At 44.4% G+C, this 23,439-nt stretch overlaps 1 protein-coding gene across 2 annotated transcripts in view; it reads right to left on the bottom strand.

The window, feature by feature from the left end:
* The window catches only part of SLC4A11 (solute carrier family 4 member 11), a 257,806-nt gene that overhangs the window by 219,414 nt on the left and 14,953 nt on the right, over nucleotides 1-23,439 (bottom strand). The window contains exon 1 of one of the 2 annotated variants that reach the window (XM_081020749.1): nucleotides 16,575-16,656. The exons of the other annotated variant lie outside the window; for it this stretch is intronic. The gene's annotated coding sequence lies outside the window, so the exon portion shown is untranslated. Of the gene's footprint in view, nucleotides 1-16,574; nucleotides 16,657-23,439 lie in introns of those variants that run through there. 2 annotated transcript variants of the gene reach the window in all.

Below are 23,439 nucleotides of genomic sequence, written 5' to 3' on the forward strand. Positions count from 1 at the left end.
CTTCCCACTTTTCAGGGCGGGTTTACAATCCCACCAGCACTGGCAAAACGTGCTTTGGCCACAGATAGCCCCCCGATTTTCTCCATTCAATCTGCAACATAGTCCCAAAGTTGTCCCTTTGCCATGAGGGCTAATTCTAGCAAGTGGCTGTACATTTCACATAAACATTGCTTCCTTACGGGAGAGAGAAGGCAAGAGCTGAATAGAGCCATTGTTCAGCCGGGTTCACAAGGTAGGCTATTATTTAACTACTCCAATACAAAAGCAATTTAAAAGGAAAACAATGTTTTCAGTAGCACGGGCTCAGCGCTCTACCTGCCCGCTCTGGATATGTGTTTGAACACAGCACAACCCTAAACAGCAATTGTTGTGGTCACTATTAATCCTGTCCAACCCCTACAGACACACCCGGATTCCTTTTCCTGGATCTTGGATTAGCTGGCTTTGGGCCCGGGCCCGCGTCCAAGAGTTTTGACCTCGGTCAACAGTCCGCATCTGGTGAAATCAACTCCTGTCCACGGAAGGCGACGCCATAATAAATTGCATCCAGTAAGTTGCATCCCATTTAGCATGGGTTCCAGTCACAAAAGAGGATTTCCCCAATTTCTCCACGAGATCCTACAAACATGTGCCCCAAAGAACCTGCAGGTTTTAAGGGTGCGTAGGAGACTGAAGGGGGAAGAGGGAAAAGGGAAATACGATTGCAAAAGTCTGTTCCGCTGGGGCCGCAGCAACCCTGAGTCTTCAAAGCAGCATCACGACACTTGGCTTTTTTACTTTCTATCTAGATCAGGGCAACACAAAGTCTTTGCAGCCTGAGGGCCACCTTGCGGGGGCCGCACGCAAGTATTGGGCTAGCCCAGGGGCAAAAGTGGGCACAGCAATGAATCACAGGTTCATGGAATCTTAGAATTGTAGAGTTGGGACCCCAGGGGTCATCTAGTCCAACCCCCCGCAACGCAGGAATCTCAGCTACAGCATCCATGACTGATGGCCATCCAACCTCTGCTTAAAAACCTCCAAGGAAGAAAAGTCCACCACGTTTCATTTGAGACGGTTCCGCTGTCAAACGGATCTTACTGTCATAAGTTTTTCCTGATGTTTAGTTGGAATCTCCTTTCTTGCAACATGAAGCCATTGGTTCGAGTCCTACCCTCCAGAGCAGGAGAAAACAAGCTTGTTCTCTCTTCCTCGTGACAGCCCTTGAGATATTAGATGATGGCTCACATATCTCCTCTCAGTCTCCATTTTTCCAGGCTAAACATACCCAGCTCCTTCGACCGTTCCTCATAAGGCTTAGTTTCCAGACCCTTGATCATCTTGGTCACCTTCCACTGCACACATTCCAGCTTGTCAGCATCCTTCATAAATTGTGGTGCCCAGAATTGGACACAGTATTCCAAGTGTGGTCTAACCAAGGCAGAATAGAGCAGTATTATGATTCCTCTTGATCTGGACACTAGACTTCTGTTGATGCAGCCTAGAATAGCATCTGCTTTTTTTGCTGCTGCATCACCCTGTTGACTCGTGTTCAACTTGTGGTCCAGCAAGACCCCTAGATCCCTTTCACACAAACTACTGACCTTTAAAGCCCTAAACAACCCCACCCATCTGGCTGAGTTTCCTCAGCCCAACAGAATATTAAAAACACAATACAGCATTAAACATTAAAAACTTCCCTAAACAGGGTCAGAGGGGGCAGGGTTTCTGTTGAGGCAGGTGATTAGCTGTGGGAGGAGCTTATCAGAGCTTGCAGGGCAGCGGCGCACGCCTAGCGGCGCGCGCAGTTTGATCCATCTTTTAGATTTAGGGGAGCTACTCTCAAACGTTTGTTGGGGGAGACCTAGGTTTTTTTGTGGGGGGAGTTATTTGTCCTGTCTTCACGCTTTTTATGATGGAGGACCGCTGTAGCCACCCCCAACGACACGTTCTCAAGATGGAGGGGGAGGGAACAGCTGCATTCACCTGCGGTTCCTGCGCAATGTTTGCCATCTTGCCAAAGGTTGCAGGCAGCTTTACCTGCAGCAATTGCATGTTGATTGCCCTCTTAAAAGACAAAGTCCAGCAACTGGAGGAACGTGTAGCTACGCTCCAAAGAATTAGAGAGCTGGAGCTCTTCTTGGAAGCAACAGAGCACACCGTCTCCACCAAGGAGGAGACAGGGGACTCCCCTGAGAAGGAGGCTAGTTCACCAACACAGGAGCCAGATATATGGAGAAACGTGACTCAAAGAAGTAGGAGGCCCAGGGTTCGCTCTGATTGTTTAGAAATACACAATCGCTTTGAGGTCCTCTCCCCTAGCATGGAAGACAAAGAGCAGACTCCATTTGAGGATCTCTCCCTCATTACAGTCGATCAGGTATATGAAGACGAGCAGCAAAGTCAGTCCTCAGGGAATGTGCAGGCGACCTTGGAACGGACAGCTCACGGAAGAACCCCGACCAAACCTAAGAGGAGGCGTGTAGTGGTGATAGGGGATTCCCTACTGAGAGGAACAGAAGCAGTGATCTGTGGGCCTGACAAGATGTCTCGGGAAGTGTGCTGTCTCCCCGGGGTTAAGATCCAAGATGTAACTGAACGACTGCAAGGAATCATAAAACCCACTGACAAATACCCCTTCCTCTTGGTTCATGTGGGAACCAATGACACTGCAAGCAATAGCCTCCAGAAGATCAAAAGAGACTACGAGGCTCTCGGCAGGAAATTGAAGCAATTAAATGCACAAATTGTCATCTCATCTGTCCTCCCAATTGAACGACGTGGCCCAGGGAGAGAGGGAAAAATAGTGGAAGTGAACAGCGGGCTTCGCAAATGGTGTAAACAGCAACGGTTTGGATTCTTAGATCACGGACTGCAGTTTCTTGAAGATGGACTTCTGGCAAGCGATGGGCTGCACCTCACAACGGTTGGGAGAAATGTTTTTGCCAAAAATCTCAGAAACCTCATCAGAAGGGCTTTAAACTGACTAATGTGGGGGAGGGAGACAGTGCTCCTGAAGGTAGGAGTCTATCAATTGATGAAGATGATCATCCAAATGTCATAGACCAAATGGAGCAAACAGCACACAGACCTAGTGGTGGGAGGAAAAAAATCCTTAAATAAGAGACACGGGGGAATGATTAATGGACTTCAATGTCTGTACTCTAATGCGCAAAGCATGGGAAATAAACAAGATGAGCTTGAGCTCTTGGTACAGCAAACTAAATATGACATAATAGGCATCACTGAAACCTGGTGGGATAAGTCCCACGATTGGAATGTAATAATGGAGGGATATAATCTATTTCAGAGAAACAGACCAGACAAGAAAGGAGGAGGAGTGGCGTTATATGTCAGGGATGTGTATACCTGTGAAGAGATCCAAGATTTAGAACCTCAAAGCCAAAGTGAGAGCATTTGGGTCAAAATTAAGGGAGAGAAGAATAACAGTGACCTCATTGTGGGAGTTTACTATAGATCCCCAAGCCAAATGGAGGACATAGATGATGCCTTCCTGGAACAGATGGCCAAGCATGCAAAAGGAAGGGAGATAGTAGTAATGGGGGACTTCAATTACCCGGATATTTGTTGGATGTCAAACTCAGCCAAGAGCATAAGGTCAAACAGATTCCTCACTGTCCTTGCAGACAACTTCATTGTCCAGAAAGTGGGAGAAGCAACAAGAGGAACAGCCATTTTAGATCTGGTCCTAACCAATGTTGATGACCTGGTTAGTGGGGTAGAAGTGGAAGGATCATTAGGCGCGAGTGATCATGCTCTTCTGGAGTTTACTATACAGCGGAAAGGAGCAGCCAAGCATACTAGGACTCAATTTCTTGACTTTAAGAAAGCCGACTTCATAAAACTTAGGGAAGTGCTGGGTGAGATCCCATGGACAGTAATACTAAAAGGAAAGGGAGTTCATGATGGCTGGGAGTTTGTTAAGAGGGAGATACTAAAAGCACAACGTCAGGCAATACCAATGAGACGGAAACATGGAAGGTGCCTAAAGAAGCCAGGGTGGCTATCTAAAGAACTTTTAACTGAGTTAAGATTAAAAAAGGATGTGTACAAAAAATGGAAAAGGGGGGAAACCACCAAAGAGGAATTCAAACAAATAGCCAGCACGTGTAGACACAAAGTCAGAAAAGCTAAAGCACAGAATGAACTCAGGCTTGCTAGAGAGGTTAAAAGCAACAAAAAAGGCTTTTATGGGTATGTTCGTAGCAAAAGGAAGAACAAAGAAACAGTGGGGTCACTCAGAGGAGAAGATGGTGAAATGCAAACAGGGGACACAGAAAGGGCTGAACTCCTCAATGCCTTCCTTGCCTCAGTCTTCTCCGATAAAGAAAACAATGCCCGACCTGAAGAATTTGGAGCAAATGATTCAGCAAAGGAAACACAGCCCAGAATAACTAAGGAGATAGTACAAGAATACTTGGCTAGTTTAGATGTATTCAAGTCTCCAGGGCCAGATGAACTGCATCCAAGAGTATTAAAAGAACTGGCAGATGTGATCTCAGAACCACTGGCAGTCATCTTTGAGAATTCCTGGAGAACAGGCAAAGTCCCGGCAGACTGGAGGAGGGCAAATGTTGTCCCTATTTTCAAAAAGGGGAAAAGAGAGGACCCAAATAATTACCGCCCAGTCAGTCTGACACCAATACCAGGGAAGATTCTGGAGCAGATCATTAAGCAAACAGTCTGTGAGCACCTAGAAAGGAATGCTGTGATCACCAATAGTCAGCATGGATTTCTGAAAAATAAGTCATGTCAGACTAACCTGATCTCATTTTTTGACAGAATTACAAGCCTGGTAGATGAAGGGAACGCAGTGGATGTAGCCTACCTTGATTTCAGCAAGGCATTTGACAAGGTGCCCCATGATATTCTTGTAAAGAAGCTGGTAAAATGCGGTCTTGACTATGCTACCACTCAGTGGATTTGTAACTGACTGACTGACCGAACCCAAAGGGTGCTCATCAATGGTTCCTCTTCATCCTGGAGAAAAGTGACTAGTGGGGTGCCACAGGGTTCTGTCTTGGGCCCGGTCTTATTCAACATCTTTATCAACGACTTGGATGATGGACTCAAAGGCATCCTGATCAAATTTGCAGATGACACCAAACTGGGAGGGGTGGCTAACACCCCAGAGGACAGGATCACACTTCAAAACAACCTTGACAGATTAGAGAACTGGGCCAAAACAAACAAGATGAATTTTAACAGGGAGAAATGTAAAGTATTGCACTTGGGCAAAAAAAATGAAAGGCACAAATACAAGATGGGGGACACCTGGCTTGAGAGCAGTACATGTGAAAAGGATCTAGGAGTCTTGGTTGACCACAAACTTGACATGAGCCAACAGTGTGACGCGGCAGCTAAAAAAGCCAATGCAATTCTGGGCTGCCTCAATAGGAGTATAGCATCTAGATCAAGGGAAGTAATAGTGCCACTGTATTCTGCTCTGGTCAGACCTCACCTGGAGTACTGTGTCCAGTTCTGGGCACCACAATTCAAGAAGGACGCTGACAAACTGGAACGTGTCCAGAGGAGGGCAACCAAAATGGTCAAAGGCCTGGAAACGATGCCTTATGAGGAACGGCTAAGGGAGCTGGGCATGTTTAGCCTGGAGAAGAGGAGGTTAAGGGGTGATATGATAGCCATGTTCAAATATATAAAAGGATGTCACATAGAGGAGGGAGAAAGGTTGTTTTCTGCTGCTCCAGAGAAGCGGACATGGAGCAATGGATCCAAACTACAAGAAAGAAGATTCCACCTAAACATTAGGAAGAACTTCCTGACAGTAAGAGCTGTTCAACAGTGGAATTTGCTGCCAAGGAGTGTGGTGGAGTCTCCTTCTTTGGAGGTCTTTAAGCAGAGGCTTGACAACCATATGTCAGGAGTGCTCTGATGGTGTTTCCTGCTTGGCAGGGGATTGGACTCGATGGCCCTTGTGGTCTCTTCCAACTCTATGATTCTATGATTCTATGATTCTAGGGCTGCCTGCCTTCAGATGTCTTCCAAAATTCAGGTAGTTGTTTATTTCCTTGACATCTGATGGGAGGATGTTCCACAGGGCAGGCGCCACTACCAAGAAGGCCCTCTGCCTGGTTCCCTGTAACCTCATTTCTCGCAGCGAGGGAACCGCCAGAAGGCCCTCAGCCATAGCTGTCAACGTTTCCATTTTTTTAAGGGAAATTCCCTTGTTCCGAATAGGATTCCTCACAAGAAAAGGGAAAAGTTGGCAGCTATGCCCTCAGCGCTGGAACTCAGTGTCCGGGCTGAGCAATGGGGGTGGAGACGCTCCTTCAGTTATACTGGGCTGAGGCTGTTTTGGGCTTTCAAGGTCAGCACCAACACTCTGAATTGTGCTTTGAAACTTACTGGGAGCCAATTTAGGTCTTTCAAGACCAGTGTTATATGGTCTTGGCAGCCGTTCCCAGTCACCAATCTAGCTGCTGCATTCTGGATTAGTTGTAGTTTCCGGGTCACCTTCAAAGGTAGCCCCACGTAGAGCACATTGCAGTAGTCCAAGCGAGAGATAACCAGAGCATGCACTACTCTGGCGAGACAGTCCGCGGGCAGGTAGGGTCTCATCCTGCGTATCAGATGGAGTTGGTAGACATCTGCCCTGGATACAGAATTGACCTGCACCTCCATGGGCAGCTGTGAGTCCAGAATGACTCCCAGGCTGCTCACCTGGTCCTTCAGGGACACAGTTGCCCCATTCAGGACCAGGGAGTCCTCCACACCCACCCGCCCCCTGTCCCCCAAAAACAGTACCTTTCCCCCAAAACTGATTTGTAACCGTGCATGCCCAGAAAATATGGAGGAGGGGGGAGTCAGCAAAAGAACATCACCACAAAATAATAAGAATCATTTTAAACACACTGCGTGCCATCGAGAGAGAGAGAGAGAGAGAGAGAGAGAGAGAGAGAGACTGGAAGATGTCTGAACAGGCATCTCAGTGACAGTTTCATTGGGTGAGTGAAGGGAATTCTGCACATTTGTGATTAATTTGTTAGAACAGTTAATGCATGTGCCAATTAATGCATCTTGCCAATTAATGGCTTTGGTCTTAATTGGTTCAGACACGAATTTAATATGTCCATTAAATTGGTTGGTCATTAAAAAAAAACACAAAAAAACTACTATGGGTTGGGCAAGCAGTTCTGCTTCCTTTAAAACTCTGCTTTGCGAGAGAGAAGCAAAATGACTTTTCTTAGATGGTGCCAGACATCTGCGGCGTTTCTAAGTACTGATATTAAAAATGTCTTTCGGTTTTAAAAACACACATGGCCCAATTAAATAGATACACCTTGTCAGTTTATTTGCAGGTTTTTGATCCAATAAATCCAGCTAGCTGATTAATCTAAGGGTCTAATTAAAACACCTCAAAAGATAACGCAAAGGCATCCTGAAAGATTCCCAACTCTGTCTCTGTGTGTTCACTTCCTTTAATTTGGGAGTGTTTTCTATAGGCGCCAATAACAGGGGGAAACTCAGCTAGAAGTAGCAATGGGAGAACCGACCCCATAATCGCTTGCAGTTTCTTCACCAAACTGCGAGTCTGGAGAAGACCCCAGATTTATTTGCCCCTCAGGTGCACCCCTTAGACGTCGTGGTCATGGATAAAAATAAATAAATGGTTGCAAACAGGGTGGATAAAAATCTATGATATTTTTTTAACAAAAAATAAAAGAATCTGATTTTTTTTTTATTTAAATCAGGTGTTTTTTTATTTAAATTGGATTTTTAAAATAAAATGCCTTTGGAGGAAAAAATATTTCTAAAGATAGTTTTCTATTTAAGTTACATTATAGTCCAAAGGCTATTCAGCAAGAAATAAGGATCTGTTTAAGTTTTTCATGTGTGCTAAAACTCAGTCTGTTTAAAACAAAAAAACCACCACCGTTTAACCAAGTCAGTTAAAAAACATGGATACATATGCTATAACGTTATTGTTTTAGTTAAATAAATTGTTTAAATTGTTATTAAGGAAATGATCATTTTTCTCCTTCCAATAAAGGACAGCAGAAAAGTTGTCCAAATATAAACAGTTAACTTCTTAAACTTCACAATAATTTCATAATTATCTGTTTATGTATTTCTAATAGTATAACCAAATCAGTAATTTTTGATATAACTGTAAAAGCTACTCTGAAAATTTATTATTCCAAAAACAAAAGCTCCATCTGTATTCATTTGAAAATATTAAGATTATACCAGCAAGAATGCGCCTTTCTGTAAAAAAAATACGATGTAAATCAAGTCTCACTGATGTGATCACATCCACCCTGATTGCAAAGTCTGTATTCCAACAAATGGAAATTCTTAAGCAACTTTAATATAATTGTTATGTGGTATTGGTATTAATTTTGCCCTAATCCCTTTTACATTTCTTAACAAAAAAATTACTGTTTCTTTGAGGGTTTGGGGGTTTTCCTTCCCCTACTTTGTACGGAACCCAAGTATCTGTTGTTGAAACCTGATGAACCATTGACGCATAGCTGTCAAGCGTCCCTTATTTGGTGGGACAGTCCCTTATGCCAGTGCCATGTTCCGCTGCTGTCCGTTATTGATGATGTCCCTTAAATTTCCCGGGTTTCAAAGGAAGCAGCTCCTCTCCCTCCCTCCCTGCTGGCCAGGGAGGAGGGAGGCTCCAACTGTGTTGCTTGGCTGCCCGGCCCGGCCCCCTACGGCCTCCTCTCACCAGCCTCGGCCCCCGGGATCCCCTCCCCGCTGGGACTGAGGAGCCTTGATAGGAGAGCGAGGGCAACCATAGAGAAAGCAGTTCAGAGAGAGGAGGAAGAGGAGGAAAAGGAAGAGGAGGCGGAGGCGTGGGCAGGTTTCCAAGGGCTACAAGGGAAGGACCGCATGCGCTTCTCCCATAGATTTGTAGTGGTAGACTAGCACAGATGGTCTGATCTGCGGGTTTACTTCGGGCGCTATCCCCCCCCTTCCTCCCTCCCCGCCTGATGGAACTGAGAGCTGCAGATGGAGCACGAGAGAAAAGATACAGAACTGCAGCAGCATCTTCGTAGCTTGGACTTTGTTTTGTGCAAAAAGTGGTTGCTGCTTGTAGTTATTTAATTGCAGTGTTTCATCAGCTGGTGTTTTGAGCAGCAACCTCTGGAAACGAAGGGCTAAAAACCGGCACTGCTCTCCCAAATTATCTGGTCCCTTTTAACTTTGTATTTCAGCTGGTTGACTAAAATCCCTTATTTTGGCTGCTGGTCCCTTATTTTCGAGGCTGCTGGTCCCTTATTTTCAAATCTGTAAGTTGACAGCTATGCATTGATGAACCTGGGCAAAAGCATCCTGCTTCCCAAGCACCACTTTGGAAATTTATTTATTTCTCTTACTTATACTACACATTTATAAACCGCTTCGCAGCCTTGAAGTCCTCAAAGCTGTGTACGGCAATAAAAAATGAGATATTAAACTGCCTTCCCAATAGTTCTAAAAATAAATAAAACCGTTCCTACAAATGTGCAATTAATGTTACACCGAGGATGGGGACCTTCGGGAAAGCCTTCTTAGACGAAAACAACTCCATTAGGCGCCAAAGCATTGCGACACAAGGCGCCTCATTCCCCAAGGGAAAGCCGAAAGAAAAAGCTCATTCCTTTCCTCGCATTTAAGATTTCCCACCAACAAGGGGAGCTGGATAGCGGAAAGTTCGGATATCAGAGGAGACTGCATTCATGTCCTGGGTGATATCGTGCCCAAGAGCTGCAGTTTAATTTCTTTATTTTTTTATATAATTATTATTAAATTTTCTGTTTTACAGTTTAGAATACAGTGGCACCTTGGTTCTGAGACTTAATCCGTTCCAGAAGTCCGTTCCAAAACCAAAGCGTTCCAAAACCAAGGCGCGTTTTCCCATAGAAAGTCATGCAAAACGGATTAATCCGTTCCAGACTTTTAAAAACAACCCCTAGAACAGCAATTGAACATGAATTTTACTCTCTAACGAGACCATCGATCCATGAAATGAAAGCAATAGACAATGTACTGCAGTCACACAATCAATCCATCACAAGCTGAACTGGGTTCCACACAGTCACAAAAACAAGAGCCGCAAAAACAAAAACGCAAAATAAATAGCAAAAACAGACAGATCTCAGCGTAACACTCAAAAAAGAGCACATTCGGCTCCTGAAAAAAGTTTGCAAACCGTAACACTTACTTCCGGGGTTGCAGTGTTTGGGTTCCAAGTTGTTTGAGAACCAAGGTACCACTGGATTCATATAAAAAACCTTAAAATATCAATGACTTCCCTTCTTCTCTTTCCATGGTTCATTTTGCACAGCATAAATCCCTGCATATTTTATATAAACTAAGCCATTCCGTATTCCATTATTACATCCATCAACACTGTTGAATTTATCTTAAGGCTGCCCACGTTTTCAAGTGTACACTATTATCCCCCGTATATTCAATAAACATTTTCCAATCTTCTTTAAACGTACAGTGGTACCTCGGGACACATATGCTTCAGGTTACAGACTCCGCTAACTCAGAAATAGTACCTCAGGTTAAGAACTTTGCTTCAGGATGAGAACAGAAATTGCGTGGCAGCAGCGGGAGGCCCCATTAGCTAAAGTGGTGCTTCAGGTTAAGAACAGTTTCAGGTTAAAAATGGACCTCCAGAACGAATTAAGTTCTTAACCCGAGGTACCACTGTATGTTCTTCTTGTTCTCTTATTCTGTAAATTAGGTCCGCAAGGAGATTATGGGGGACGGACTCAGAAGTTGAAATTACTCATGAACGGCGAAACGTTCTATGGGAAAAAAGGACCTTTAATATTGGTGCTGGCTAAAATGATGGAAAACTCGTTAAACTTCTTCATGGATGCCTTTAAGATTGTCGCATAATAATGTAGATCTCAACTGCTGGAGGGTATGTGTGGATCAAACGTCTCATTTTCGTATGTGATTGAGTTGTAGTCAAAATTCAGCTATGGTTTTCAGAGAAATAAGCCTCGTTTTCAGGACAAATGTTACCGTGCCGGCATTGCTCGAGTTATGGAAAGAAAAACCTCCAAGATGGATTACACATAAAGACCTATTAAGGTTTTCATTTGTAGCTGCTGGGATGGAAATCACTCAATCCTGGCGGAGGGTCAAGGGTCTTACTTCGGACACACAAGACATAAGAGTTTGGATAATAATAATAATTTTTAATACCTCACCCATCTGGCTGGGTTTCTCCAACCACCCTGGGCGGCTTCCAACAAAATATTAAAAATACAATAAAACTGCCTTAGCAGAAAAATTAACTAATCAGATTAGAGCTGCTCAAGGGAAGTCTAATCACTTTTCCTTTCACAACAGTTGCCAACCATTTCTAGACTACGTAAAAAACAGAAGACAATGAAAGATCACCTCTGCAGTCTCTATTGTGCTTGTGGAATGATCTACTGAACTGTGTCAATATCGTTAAAGTTTCATTCTTGCAGGAGCTTGTGACGACCAGTATGTTGTGATGATCTTTTGTTAGTTGCGTAGTTATGTGGACGAAAAAAAGGAATAAAAAAAATTTGCATATCTTTCTTTCTTGCTTGCTTTTCTTTCTTTCTTTCTTTCTTTCTTTCTTTCTTTCTTTCTTTCTTTCTTTCTTTTCTTTGTAAACTGCCTTGGGCCTGGTAGGGTTTCAGAACCATAGGCAATATCAGGGTAAAAGAAATAAGCCTGTCGTATTTTGTGCCAATGAAACAACGTCGCGCATACATCCCCTTGAGTCGTCTGGGTATATAGTCTTTCCTCCAGCCACGGATTAAAGGCAGAGGGATTTTTGTTTTATTGGGGTGGGGAGAAAGAGATGGAGAATGATTCAAAATAGGAGCTTTTCGCCTGAAGGAATAACTGGAGCCAATTTGGGAGGAATGCACCTGTAGGAATTCTGAGGGAAGCCAACAGGTTTCGCAAAAGAGGCGTTGAAAGCAAAAGAGAAATCCAATTGCCTGCCTGTCCGCTGTTCGCAAATTCTCACTGACAAACCTCTTCCAGCTTTGCAGGGCTTGGCAAATGTGTCCCGGCTGGGTTTTAAACAACGACAGGAGCCAAAAAAAGAAAATAATGACACCGAGGGTTGGCAGAAGAAAACCCTGACCCTAAACCTCCGCTGCCTTGTGGGATATCTTTGGGAGAAGAAAGGGCCAAGGAGGAAACCGTACACAAATCTGGAGTGGAGTCCGTAAGATGGTTGGATTGCACTTTGTATGCCTCCTTCCGGCAACTCCTGCAGCAAAGCTGATGCCAAAAATATTGTTCTGCTTTCCTTTGGACCACATCAGCGAGGTCAAGAGGGGGGTCTTGCTGTCTGGCCAGCCCAGGACCCCCAGGTACACTCTCTAGGCTTGCACGCCAGGGAGGTCACTTCAGTGCTGCTAAAACAGCTGTTTGACTTCAGCCCTGGAGGAGAACTCCATCAACGCTCAAGACAGACGGATGCCAGCAGAATAATAATAATAATAATAATAATAATAATAATTCATTATTTATACTCCACCCATCTGTCTGGGCTTCCCCAGCCACTCTGGGCGCCTTCCAAAAAAATATTAAAATACCATAATGCGTCAAACATTAAAAGCTTCTCTAAAGAGGGCTGCCTTCAGATGTCTTCTAAAAGTCTGGTAGTTGTTGTTCTCTTTGACATCTAGTGGGAGGGCGTTCCACAGGGCGGGTGCCACTACTGAGAAGGCCCACTGCCTGGTTCCCTGTAACTTGGCTTCTTGCAATGAGGGAACAACCAGAAGGCCCTCGGCACTGGACCTCAGTGTCTGGGCAGAACGATGGGGGTGGAGACACTCCTTTAGATATACTGGACCTTCGGCTGTTTAGGGCTTTAAAGCTCAGCACCAACACTTTGAATTGTGCTCGGAAACGTACTGGGAGCCAATGCAGATCTCAGGACTGGTGTTATGTGGTCTCGGCGGCCGCTCCCAGTCACCAGTCTAGCTGTCGCATTCTGGATTAGTTGCAGTTTCCGGGTCACCTTCAAAGGTAGCCCCACACAGAGCGCATTGCAGTAGTCCAAGCGAGAGATCACCAGAGCATGCACCACTCTGGCGAGAGTACTTTCTTTTGCCTGTTTTTCGTTTTCCAACATCCAGCTCGGCTGGGTCTCCCTGAGTTCTACTATTATTCCTATCCACTTTTCCCACGGCATGAATAATTTTGTACTCCTATGTTGTGTTCTGCCCTGGCGCACCTTTCCCCCTAGACAGAACCAAAACAAAAAGGCCCGAATGCTGCTTACGGTAGTTTTTACGCAGCACTTGCAATTAGGATGCTCAGGCGCATCTTTTATTGCGACGAGCGTTAGGATGGCGACATGCTTCATAAACGCTGGCGAATGAAAAACACCAGAACGAGAACAGTGACTAAATGGAGAAGAGAAAGTGCTTTTCATTCTCCCTCACCCACTGAGGCAGCAGATGCTATCGGTTTACATAGCAATTGCCCAGGGAATATTCCTTACAACGAAGACTAACAAGCTAGTTATGAAACTGGCTGCAGGGATGAAGACAGTCTAGATTTAGGGCAGTGAGAGCAGGCACCAAATCGAGGGGGCGCAAAACAACAACAGCCACCTATATTTATACCACAATAAGAATAACCTATATTTATATAGGTAATTACTGAAAAGATCCATAAAAAGCAACTGTACCAAAATGAATTATTGTAAAAATTATAAGAAGTATCTGGGGCATAGCTGTCAACTTTTCCCTTTTCTTGCAAGGAATCCTATTTGGAATAAGGGAATTTCCCTTTTAAAAAGGGAAATGTTGACAGCTATGATCTGGGGAGGGGAAAATTTTGTCCTTGCTCAGGGTGCCATATTAACAAAGTCGTCCCCTGAGTCCAGGTGAGCCAGCTCTGCTTTAAACGATCTCCTTGCTGCTTGAATCCACAAAGTTTGCTATACCTTAACCACTGATTTTCCCATCATAGAATTGAAGAGTTGGAGGGGAACCCCAGGATTCATCTAGTCCAACCCCCTGCAATGCAGGACTCTTAGCTAAAGCATCCATGACCAGGGCCGGATTTAAGTTTGATGAGGCCCTAAGCTACTCAAGGTAATGGGGCCCGTCCTATGTCCAGCTGTCCTTTGCCAACAACAAATTGTTGCTGTTTTTTGTGTTAAATATATGCTATATGGTAATTTATGGACCTAATAGGTATCTAAAGCCATTTGCACATAACAAAATATTTTATCAAAGTAATTGTTGAACTTATCTTATATTTTGGAAATGTAGATCCAGGTTTTTTTTCCTTTAATTTTTTGGGGGGCCCCCAAGTGAGTGGGGCCCTAAGCTATAGCTTGTTTAGCTTATACGTAAATCGAGCCCTGTCCATGACAGATGGCCATCCAACCTCTGCTTAAAAGCCCCCCATGAAGGACTGTCCACCACCTCCAAGGGAGTCCATTCCACTGACAAACAGCTCTTTCTGTCAGGAAGTTCTTCCTGATCTTTAGTTGAAATCTCCTTCCTCGTAACTTGAGGCCATTGGTTCAAGTCCTACCCTCCAGAGCAGGTGAAAAAAAAGTTTGCTCCATCTTCCCTGTGACAGCACTGTAGATATTAGAAGATGGCTCTCATATCTCCTCTCAGAGTCCTCTTTTTCAGACTAAACATACCCAGCTCCTTCAACCATTCTTCATAAGGCCTGGTTTCTAGACCTTTGATCATCTTAGTCACCCTCCTCTGCACACCTTCCAGCTTGTCAACATCCCTCTTAAATTGTGGTGCCCAGAACTGGACACAGTATTCCAGGTGTGGTCTGACCAAGGCTGAATAGAGTGGTACTATTACTTCCCTTATGGTGACAGCAGTCACGAAATTTTCTTCTTCGGAGAAAAGCAATGACAAACCTAGACAGCATCTTAAAAAGCCGAGGCATCACCTTGCCAACAAAGCGCTGGTTTTCCCAGTAGTGATGTATGGAAGTGAGAGCTGGACCATAAAGAAGGCTGGTCGCCAAAGAATTGATGCTTTTGAATTATGGTGCTGGAGGAGACTCTTGAGAGTCCCATGGACTGCAAGAAGATCCAACCTCTCCATTCTGAAGGAAATCAGCCCTGAGTGCTCACTGGAAGGACAGATCCTGAAGCTGAGGCTTCAAGACTTTGGCCACCTCATGAGAAGAGAAGACTCCCTGGAAAAGACCCTGATGTTGGGAAAGATGGAGGGCACAAGGAGAAGGGGACGACAGAGGACAAGATGGTGGGACAGTGCTCTCGAAGCTACTAACATGAGTTTGACCAAACTGCGGGAGGCAGTGGAAGACAGGAGTGCCTGGCGTGCTCTGGTCCATGGGGTCACAAAGAGTCGTACACGACTAAACAACAACAACATTACTTCCCTTGATCTGGACACTAGAATTCTGTTGATGCTGTCTAGAATACCATTAGCTTTTTTGCTGCTGCATCACACAGTTTAAAAGCATTATATAGTAGCATGCATTGGGGGGGGGGTGTTTATAATGTCTGTAGTAGTTTCAGCTCAGAACTCCTTCCCCCTCTGCACACATAATGAATTCTTAAGATCCCCGACATAATAGTGAGAGCTTGAGATCTCATCTCACCCACGAGAGTGCTTACTCATAAGTGCTTTTCATTAGGCGGCAAAAGCATGTATTGAAAGAGAAATGTTTATGGAGTGGGTAATTTTCACCTCATAAAACTAACGCATGATCAAAAGTGGCATTTAAAAAGGGGGGGTGAGGAGAGAAACACCTTAACAGGAAATGTGAGTAACCTGCAAAGGAGAGGTGCTAATTTAAAGCATCTGCTAAAGGACTGTTAGCACCCAATTATTTTAGGCTGTTATTTCTGATAAGCGACAAAACCATCTTAGCCCTTAACACCACCATTAACAGTAATCGTGATATAGTACAGACGTCTTGTTAACGGTACAAGCCATGCTATAAAGGAGAATGAACAAGGGTCCGTGGCTTTTTTAAAAAAATACAGAGCAATGACGTCACCCGCAAGAACGCCAAAGTAACTGAGGAACCCTCCTTGCTCTGGACAGTGAATGGAGTGATAACGAGGCTTTCAAGTTCTATATAAAGTTGATGGCAAACTAGCACAAATACCAAATTAGCTAGATGCCTCTTCTGTTTGTTGGGATTCCTGTTCCATGCCAGCTGTTTAAATGGAAGTGCTCTACTGCAACAACCTCACTCCTCTCTCCCCTCTAACACTGGAATCTTTGCACAAAGCAAAGTCACAGGGAAATGTACTGGAAAGTGTGGGGCAACGTTTGCTTGGTGCAATGTCATGAACAAATCAGAATGAATGCTTAATAAAACATCATTCGGAAGTGGTCTTATAATAACTAAAGACTAAAAGATGAAGCTTTCTCAAGGGCAAGTGACTGACTGATGGTTTCCAATTCATTGGGGAAAGTAATTTGTCAAGACTCCAACTTTAATCAATAATAAGCACCACTCCTCCCAAGATGGTTATAGGATAGGTGGAAATACCAACTGTGCTTCTATATAAAACACTTGGAGTTAGCACACTGGTGTTAGCAGAACGTGCTGTTTAGGTGAATTAGATTGGAATAGTGACTTACAGTTTATGGAGTTCAAAGGCTTTATTTATGCAGGAACTGTTTGCAGGATGAGTGGAGATGAAAGAAATAGCAGATATATTGTCTGAAGAGAATGGCAAACAAAATAGCTAGAATGTATGCAAATACAATAATCCGCAAGTTGAACGAGCAAAATTTTCAGCTGTGGAAGTTCAAAATATAGAATCTCCTTGGTAAGGAAGCTTTGTGGCAGAGTTATTGCTGATCCATGCCCAGCTGCTAATTTTGAAAAATGGGATAACCAAGATAAGCAAGCAAAGGCCATTATCTGTCTTTCAGTAGAAGACTCACAGATCATACACATCAGAGAATTGCAACATGCCAAAGAGGTTTGGGAAGCACTGTGTAATTTGCAGAGTAACGTTCTGAAGGAGACTGTATTCAGTTAGGCTGAAAGAGGATGCAGATATGCAAACTCACCAAATGTCATTTTGTTTGTTATTCTCTCCAGACAATGTATGTGCTATTTTCTCTCTCTCATCTCAACTCATACTCATCGGCCAAATATTCAAGCCTCACTGTGCAACTGAAGTCCCCCCATGCTCTACATTTTAACCTAATAAAGCAGGAGGACCAAATTATCTGTGGGAATGTTCAGGGAGGCAGGAGAGGATATATTGTTTATTAATATCCTTCCTAACTTGCGCTAGCAAGTTCCTTTACGTAGCAGAGTTTACATTCCCCTTTACATGCACGGCAGATAGCTGGTTGCAGGCTTGTGTAAGCCTCTCACTATTATACAATTCAGTCTGTCTCAGATTGAATTGTATAGTTCCTGGTAAATTCCCTTTAATCCCTCTTAAAAGAATAAAGACACAACAATCTTACCTAAACCCCCTCCTTTAAAACAAAACTTTTCCCCACACCACTGCCACTGCTATTGTTACCTCTCCCACCCCCTCCTCTTCTTCCCTTCTCTCCTCTTCCTTCTCTCTTTTTCTCTCCCCCTCCCCCCCTCTCTTTAAAGAAAACACATACATACACTCATACACACACACCACTGTAGTATACTTTCCCCTCTCATACTATAGCTAAAACTATCACTGCAAACAATCTTACCTAAAGTCAATAAAAGAAGTTTACTCACATCAGTTCACAGTTGGATCCCTGAAGGCAGACTTAGTTACAAATAAGTACATGTGGATCTACCCCATATGGGAATATAATCCCGGTGTTTATGCTAGTTGAAAGCTAACATAGCAGTCCCTAGCTAAAAAGCTGTTCCAACGAAGAAGAAAGTCAAAAATAGAGAGAGTGCTATGTGACTTGTCCTTTTTGTTACCTGGACAGGTAAGGTCACACCCACTTCTAGTCACATGCAAGGAAGGATGCTCCAGCCCAGGAGGAAACAGGAAGTTTCAATTGGCTGGACCAAACATCCCCTTACATGTCCACTCTAGGAAAACAAGGAATGTTGTACTTGACTGCTCCCAGTGGATTACATCCCCCATTATCATTTACTGAAAACTTATGCTCTGCATGTACTCCTAGCCTGAGCTTGTTACTGCATGCATAAAACCCAAAAGGGAACATTTATCTATGATTAATCCATCGGGAATTAAAGCTGCCTAATCCAGTGTGCACAACCCTCAGAGATAATATGGGGCGCTCTATAAATGAGGCGGCAGCATGCGCCATCAATCACAGTCGCATCTTATCGACAACCCAAGAAAATAATTCCATTAGCTCCTTGAGTCACAAAAGCTGGAGGGAGTTCAGCTATCGGTTTTCTTCTTACGCAGTACAATCTGCTGTGCGCTGCTAGCAATGCTTAAATGGCAAAGTCCGCGCCACACTTTCTGGGCTTGATAAATTAACAGGGTTGATCAAAGGTTTGGCAGGCCTTACACTTGCTTCTCTCACTAGCCAGGCTTTTAATCAAAAGTATTTTCAAAGTACATTAAGGGAAAAGCCACTGGTAGTTAAATTGCAGGTGCAAATCTTCCAAAAGGTAGCAGTTTGACACTCGGCATTCCTGTCGAGCTACCCTTACAAATCTCATGTCTAAGTGCCCAGAAAAGCCCCTGTACTACTGGAGAGCTTGTTCTTTTCTTTGAAAATATGTTTATTTTTTCACATTGACTTACATTCAGATCATATAACATACAATTTACATCAAAATCTATTTATCTTGGCGACTTCTCATCCTTACATCCATGAGGGTCTCATTCTCTCTCCTGCCTGCTGCCAGTCCAACCTCTTAACCTTACCTATTCACCTCAACCATGGGTAGGCAAACTAAGGCCCGGGGGCTGGATCCGGCCCAATCGCCTTCTAAATCCGGCCCACAGGAGGTCCGGAAATCAGCGTATTTTTACATGAGTAGGATGTGTCTTTTTATTTAAAATGCATCTCTGGGTTTTTTGTGGGGCATAGGAATTTGTTCATTCCCCCCCCCCAATATATATATATATATATATATATATATATATATATATATATATAGATAGTCTGGCCCCCCACAAGGTCTAAGGGACAGTGGACCGGCCCCCTGCTGAAGAAGTTTGTTGACCCCTGACCTAAACCCTCTATTACTGTACAGTGGTGCCTCGCAAGACGAAAAGAATCCGTTCCGCGAGTCTCTTCGTCTTGCGGATTTTTTCGTCTTGCGAAGCAAGCCCATTAGAGGTTTAGCGCTTAGCGCTACAGTATTAGCTGATAAGCGGCTTAGTATCAGCTGTTAAGTGGCTTAAAGATCAGCTGATAAGCGGCTTAGCATCAGCTGTTAAGCGGCTTAAAGATCAGCTGATAAGCGGCTTAGCATCAGCTGTTAAGCGGCTTAAAGATCAGTTGATAAGCGGCTTAGCCATCAGCTGATAAGCGGCTTAAAGATCAGCTGATAAGCGGCTTAGCCATCAGCTGATAAGCGGTTTAGCAGCTTGGGAAAAAGGGGGGGGGGAGGAAAAAAACCCTGCAGGAACTCGCAAGACATTTTCGTCTTGCGAAGCAAGCACATAGGAAATTCGTTTTGCGAAGCACCTCCAAAACGGAAAACCCTTTCGTCTAGCGGGTTTTCCGTCTTGCGAGGCATTCGTCTTGCGGGGCACCACTGTACAATGTTTTTCTATTTTCTTTCCATTGCTCGTAAGTCAAAACCTGTTTGAACTTTTATTTGGCTGTATTGTGGTCTTATCTAGACTGAAAAGGGTCTCCATTCTTCCAAAGATATTTCATCTTTCTGATTCCTTATTTAAACCATGACTTCCGCCATTTCTGAGTGCCTCGTTCCTCTTGAGTACTCATTCCTGTTTTGTTGGGATTTCTGATGTTTTCCATTTTTGTGCGTAGAGTACTCTTGCTGCAGTGGAGGCGTACAGAAACCAATTTTACCAACAACTGGAGAGCTTTTGGCACCGGCCTGCTAAGGGGATGGGGGGAGTCATCAATATGGCCAACTATGCAAATCGTCAACTCACAACACATAATTAGTCAGGCTGGCTGACAGCAGTACTGAACACCCTTCAGAAACTGGGTTTTGCCCCTCAAGCCCTCCTAAGTCTGGGGTTGGGCCAGGCAAAAGCTACAGTCACGTAAAGAATCATAGACACCGAGAGACAACAGGACTGCTCAAGGTGCCCCGACTATAAAATTGGAGAAATCGGGAGATATATAGCCGCATTAGCAGCATATCTCTTCTTTCTCATATCCAAAAATGCTAGAAGGGCTAGAAGCTCGGCTCTGCCCTCGCCGGTCCTGGAAGGAGCCTTTTAAAAAGTCCCATAGGCTCAGAGACTTTGCGCCCGTCCATTGGGCGATATAGGAAACCCAGAGCACTTGTTCTTTAGATGTCCCTTTTATGAAGAGGCACGTAGTGAGACCATTGATCCCCTGCTGGTGAGGCTCGCTGACCTCCTGGAAAAGCAAAAGTTCGACCTTTTCCTGTTAGGCAAAGACCAGAAGACGACCCGGATGGTCGCCAGATTCTGTGTACAGATCTGTAGGCACAGACCGTCCCCCGACTCAAACTAGTTCATGAAGAAAATCCCCAAACTCTGTTCCATGGGTGACTCTGGGTCATCTCTCTGCGGTAGCCTATCTTAAAGTTTTAAGTGTCTATATGCTTATCGCATTTATAAATTTTAAATTTATTGCTGTACATTGTTTTAACTGTTTTCTTTCTGGGATTTTACCCCCAAGTGTGTTTTATAAGCTGGTCCCCGACTGTAATAAATTATCTCTCTATCCACAACACATAAATCACTGTTGAGAGGAACACAGTTGGAAGGGATCCTGTGGATCAACTAGCCTGACCCCCCTGCAGTGCAGGAATATGCAGCGGTACCATGCGGGGATCGAACCTGCAACCTTGGCATCATCAGCACCATGCTCTAACCCACTGAGCTACCTCACATCATATCAGAAACCGGGATGACTTCTGTAAATCCGGGACGGTCCCTGGAAAATAGGGACGTTTGCAGTTGTGGAATCACCTGTTGGGGGGAGCCCTGCTTCTCTCCTCCCCACTTGAGATTCCCCACTTGCGAAACATAAACTCTCTGCTTTTTTCGTCTTAGAAAAGCTAAGCCCTTGGATGTTGAACGATAATAAACTTTCCAGCGCTTTAAACCAACAGACCAATTTGATGTGGCATTTTGCCACGACAGCCTGCCCACTTCAGCGCTCTGTTTTTAAAGCACACTCGCTCTCAATCATCGGTGGCACTTTGGAACAGTTTTGCTCCAAATTTGTTTACTTTCGCGCTTTCCATCATTCCAGCTCGAGTGGTGGAGAATCCTCGCTAACTTCATTTTTCTCCCGATGTTCCTACGCTATAGAAAGAAGAGGAGTTGGGGAGGGAGGGAAGTGATGGAACATTTGCTTCCCGGACAGAACAGAACGTTACACAAGAATTGCATTTTGACACCCCAGAGTCTGCGGTGTTAAAATGCTTTAGTGCACCAGAGATGGTGAGCAAAGGGGCAAGCGAGGATGCCATGGGTCACTATGGACTGTATCCTCCGGGATTTTACGCAGGAAGGGATCTGAAGTGTGGCATTATGCTCCTTACACACCTTACAGGGTTGGTTGGTTTGGGATGTTCAGGTGGTTTGCAAAGTACTAACTTATTTAACTTATATGCAGAATTCATCATGCAAAAGGCTGGGCTGGATGAATCCCAAGCCGGAATTAAGATTGCCGGAAGAAACATCAACAACCTCAGATATGCGGATGACACAATTTTGATGGCAGAAAGTGAGGAGGAATTAAAGAACCTCTTAATGAGGGTGAAAGAGGAGAATGCAAAATATGGTCTGAAGCTCAACATCAAAAAACCCAAGATCATGGCCACTGGTCCCATCACCTCCTGGCAAATAGAAGGGGAAAAAATGAAGGCAGTGCGAGCTTTTACTTTCTTGGACTCCATGATCACTGTAGATGGTGACAGCAGTCACAAAATTAAAAAACACCTGCTTCTTGGGAGAAAAGCAATGACAAACCTAGACAGCATCTTAAAAAGCAGAGACATCACCTTGCCAGCAAAGGTCCATATAGTTAAAGCTCTGGTTTTCCCAGTAGTGATGTATGGAAGTGAGAGCTGGACCATAAAGAAGGCTGATCGCCGAAGAATTGATGCTTTTGAATTCTGGTGCTGGAAGAGACTCTTGAGAGTCCCATGGACTGCAAGAAGATCAAACCTCTCCATTCTGAAGGAAATCAGCCCTGAGTGCTCACTGGAAGGACAGATCCTGAAGCTGAGGCTCCAAGACTTTGGCCACCTCATGAGAAGAGAAGATTCCCTGGAAAAGACCCTGATGTCGGGAAAGATGGAGGGCACAAAGAGAAGGGGACGACAGAGGACGAGATGGTGGGACAGTGTTCTCGAAGCTGCTAACACGAGTTTGACCAAATTGCGGGAGGCAGTGGAAGACAGGAGTGCCTGGCGTGCTCTGGTCCAGGGGGTCGCGAAGAGTCGGACATGACTGAACGACTAAACAACAACCAGTGAGGAACTCACCAATCCATTCTACATGATGGAAGACCACACCCCCTCACTGGCCCAGCTCTGAGTGGTTTTGCATGGTCAGGATTTGCCCTTTAATTGTTGCATTATAAAATCACAGAATCGTAGAATTCAAAGGGACCCCGAGGGTCATCTAGTCCAACCCCCGGCAATGCAGGAACCTCAGCTAGATCATCCATGACAGATGGCTATCCAACCTCTGCTTAGAAACCTCCAAGGCAGGACAGTCCACATTTTATTTATACACCATTTTTTGGTAGGTAAGTCCCTGCAGAAGGGAACGTCCCATTAATACAAAACCAAGATGTAACAAAACGGCAATCAATGCATCAAATAATATGAAATAGCAAAATCATAAATTGCCCACTACGCTGGATATGTGCAATGCCTCTTGTGTTAAATGTGGTGCAGAAACTCCTGGTTTTTGCACGACTGGATTGTATATACACATATCTACAACCTGAGCCTACAATGGAAGGGTTCACAGAATTAACACCCCAATCAAGCAGATTTCAAGCATGTCTCCCTCTCTCGGGTTCCAGCCTGCCTGTTCCTCTAGCTTCTAGCGCACTTAACTCAAAACTGCCAACTCTGGGCTGTCTTTTTAACTACCAGCGAGTTGAGGGAGGGGGAACCCATTCGCCTGACATCTGGCACAGAGCCACTTCCTTTGTTACCTTAACGACCCATAAAAAGGTAAAGGGTCTTAGAGCCAATACCTCACCAAGAAACTAGCCTGACTAATCCAGGAATTAAAAGGGCCTCCGCGTATAGCCTACCCCTCCCCAAACTCATAACGCAAATAAGGGACTCTCAGTTTCAAAAGCAAATGATGCCCCTTTGGGCATTTTTTTTCAGTAGCGGCAAACATGGAACAAGAACAAA

This window comes from Podarcis pityusensis (genome assembly GCF_964106645.2).
Source record: "Podarcis pityusensis genome assembly, chromosome: 9".
Taxonomy (NCBI): domain Eukaryota; kingdom Metazoa; phylum Chordata; class Lepidosauria; order Squamata; family Lacertidae; genus Podarcis; species Podarcis pityusensis.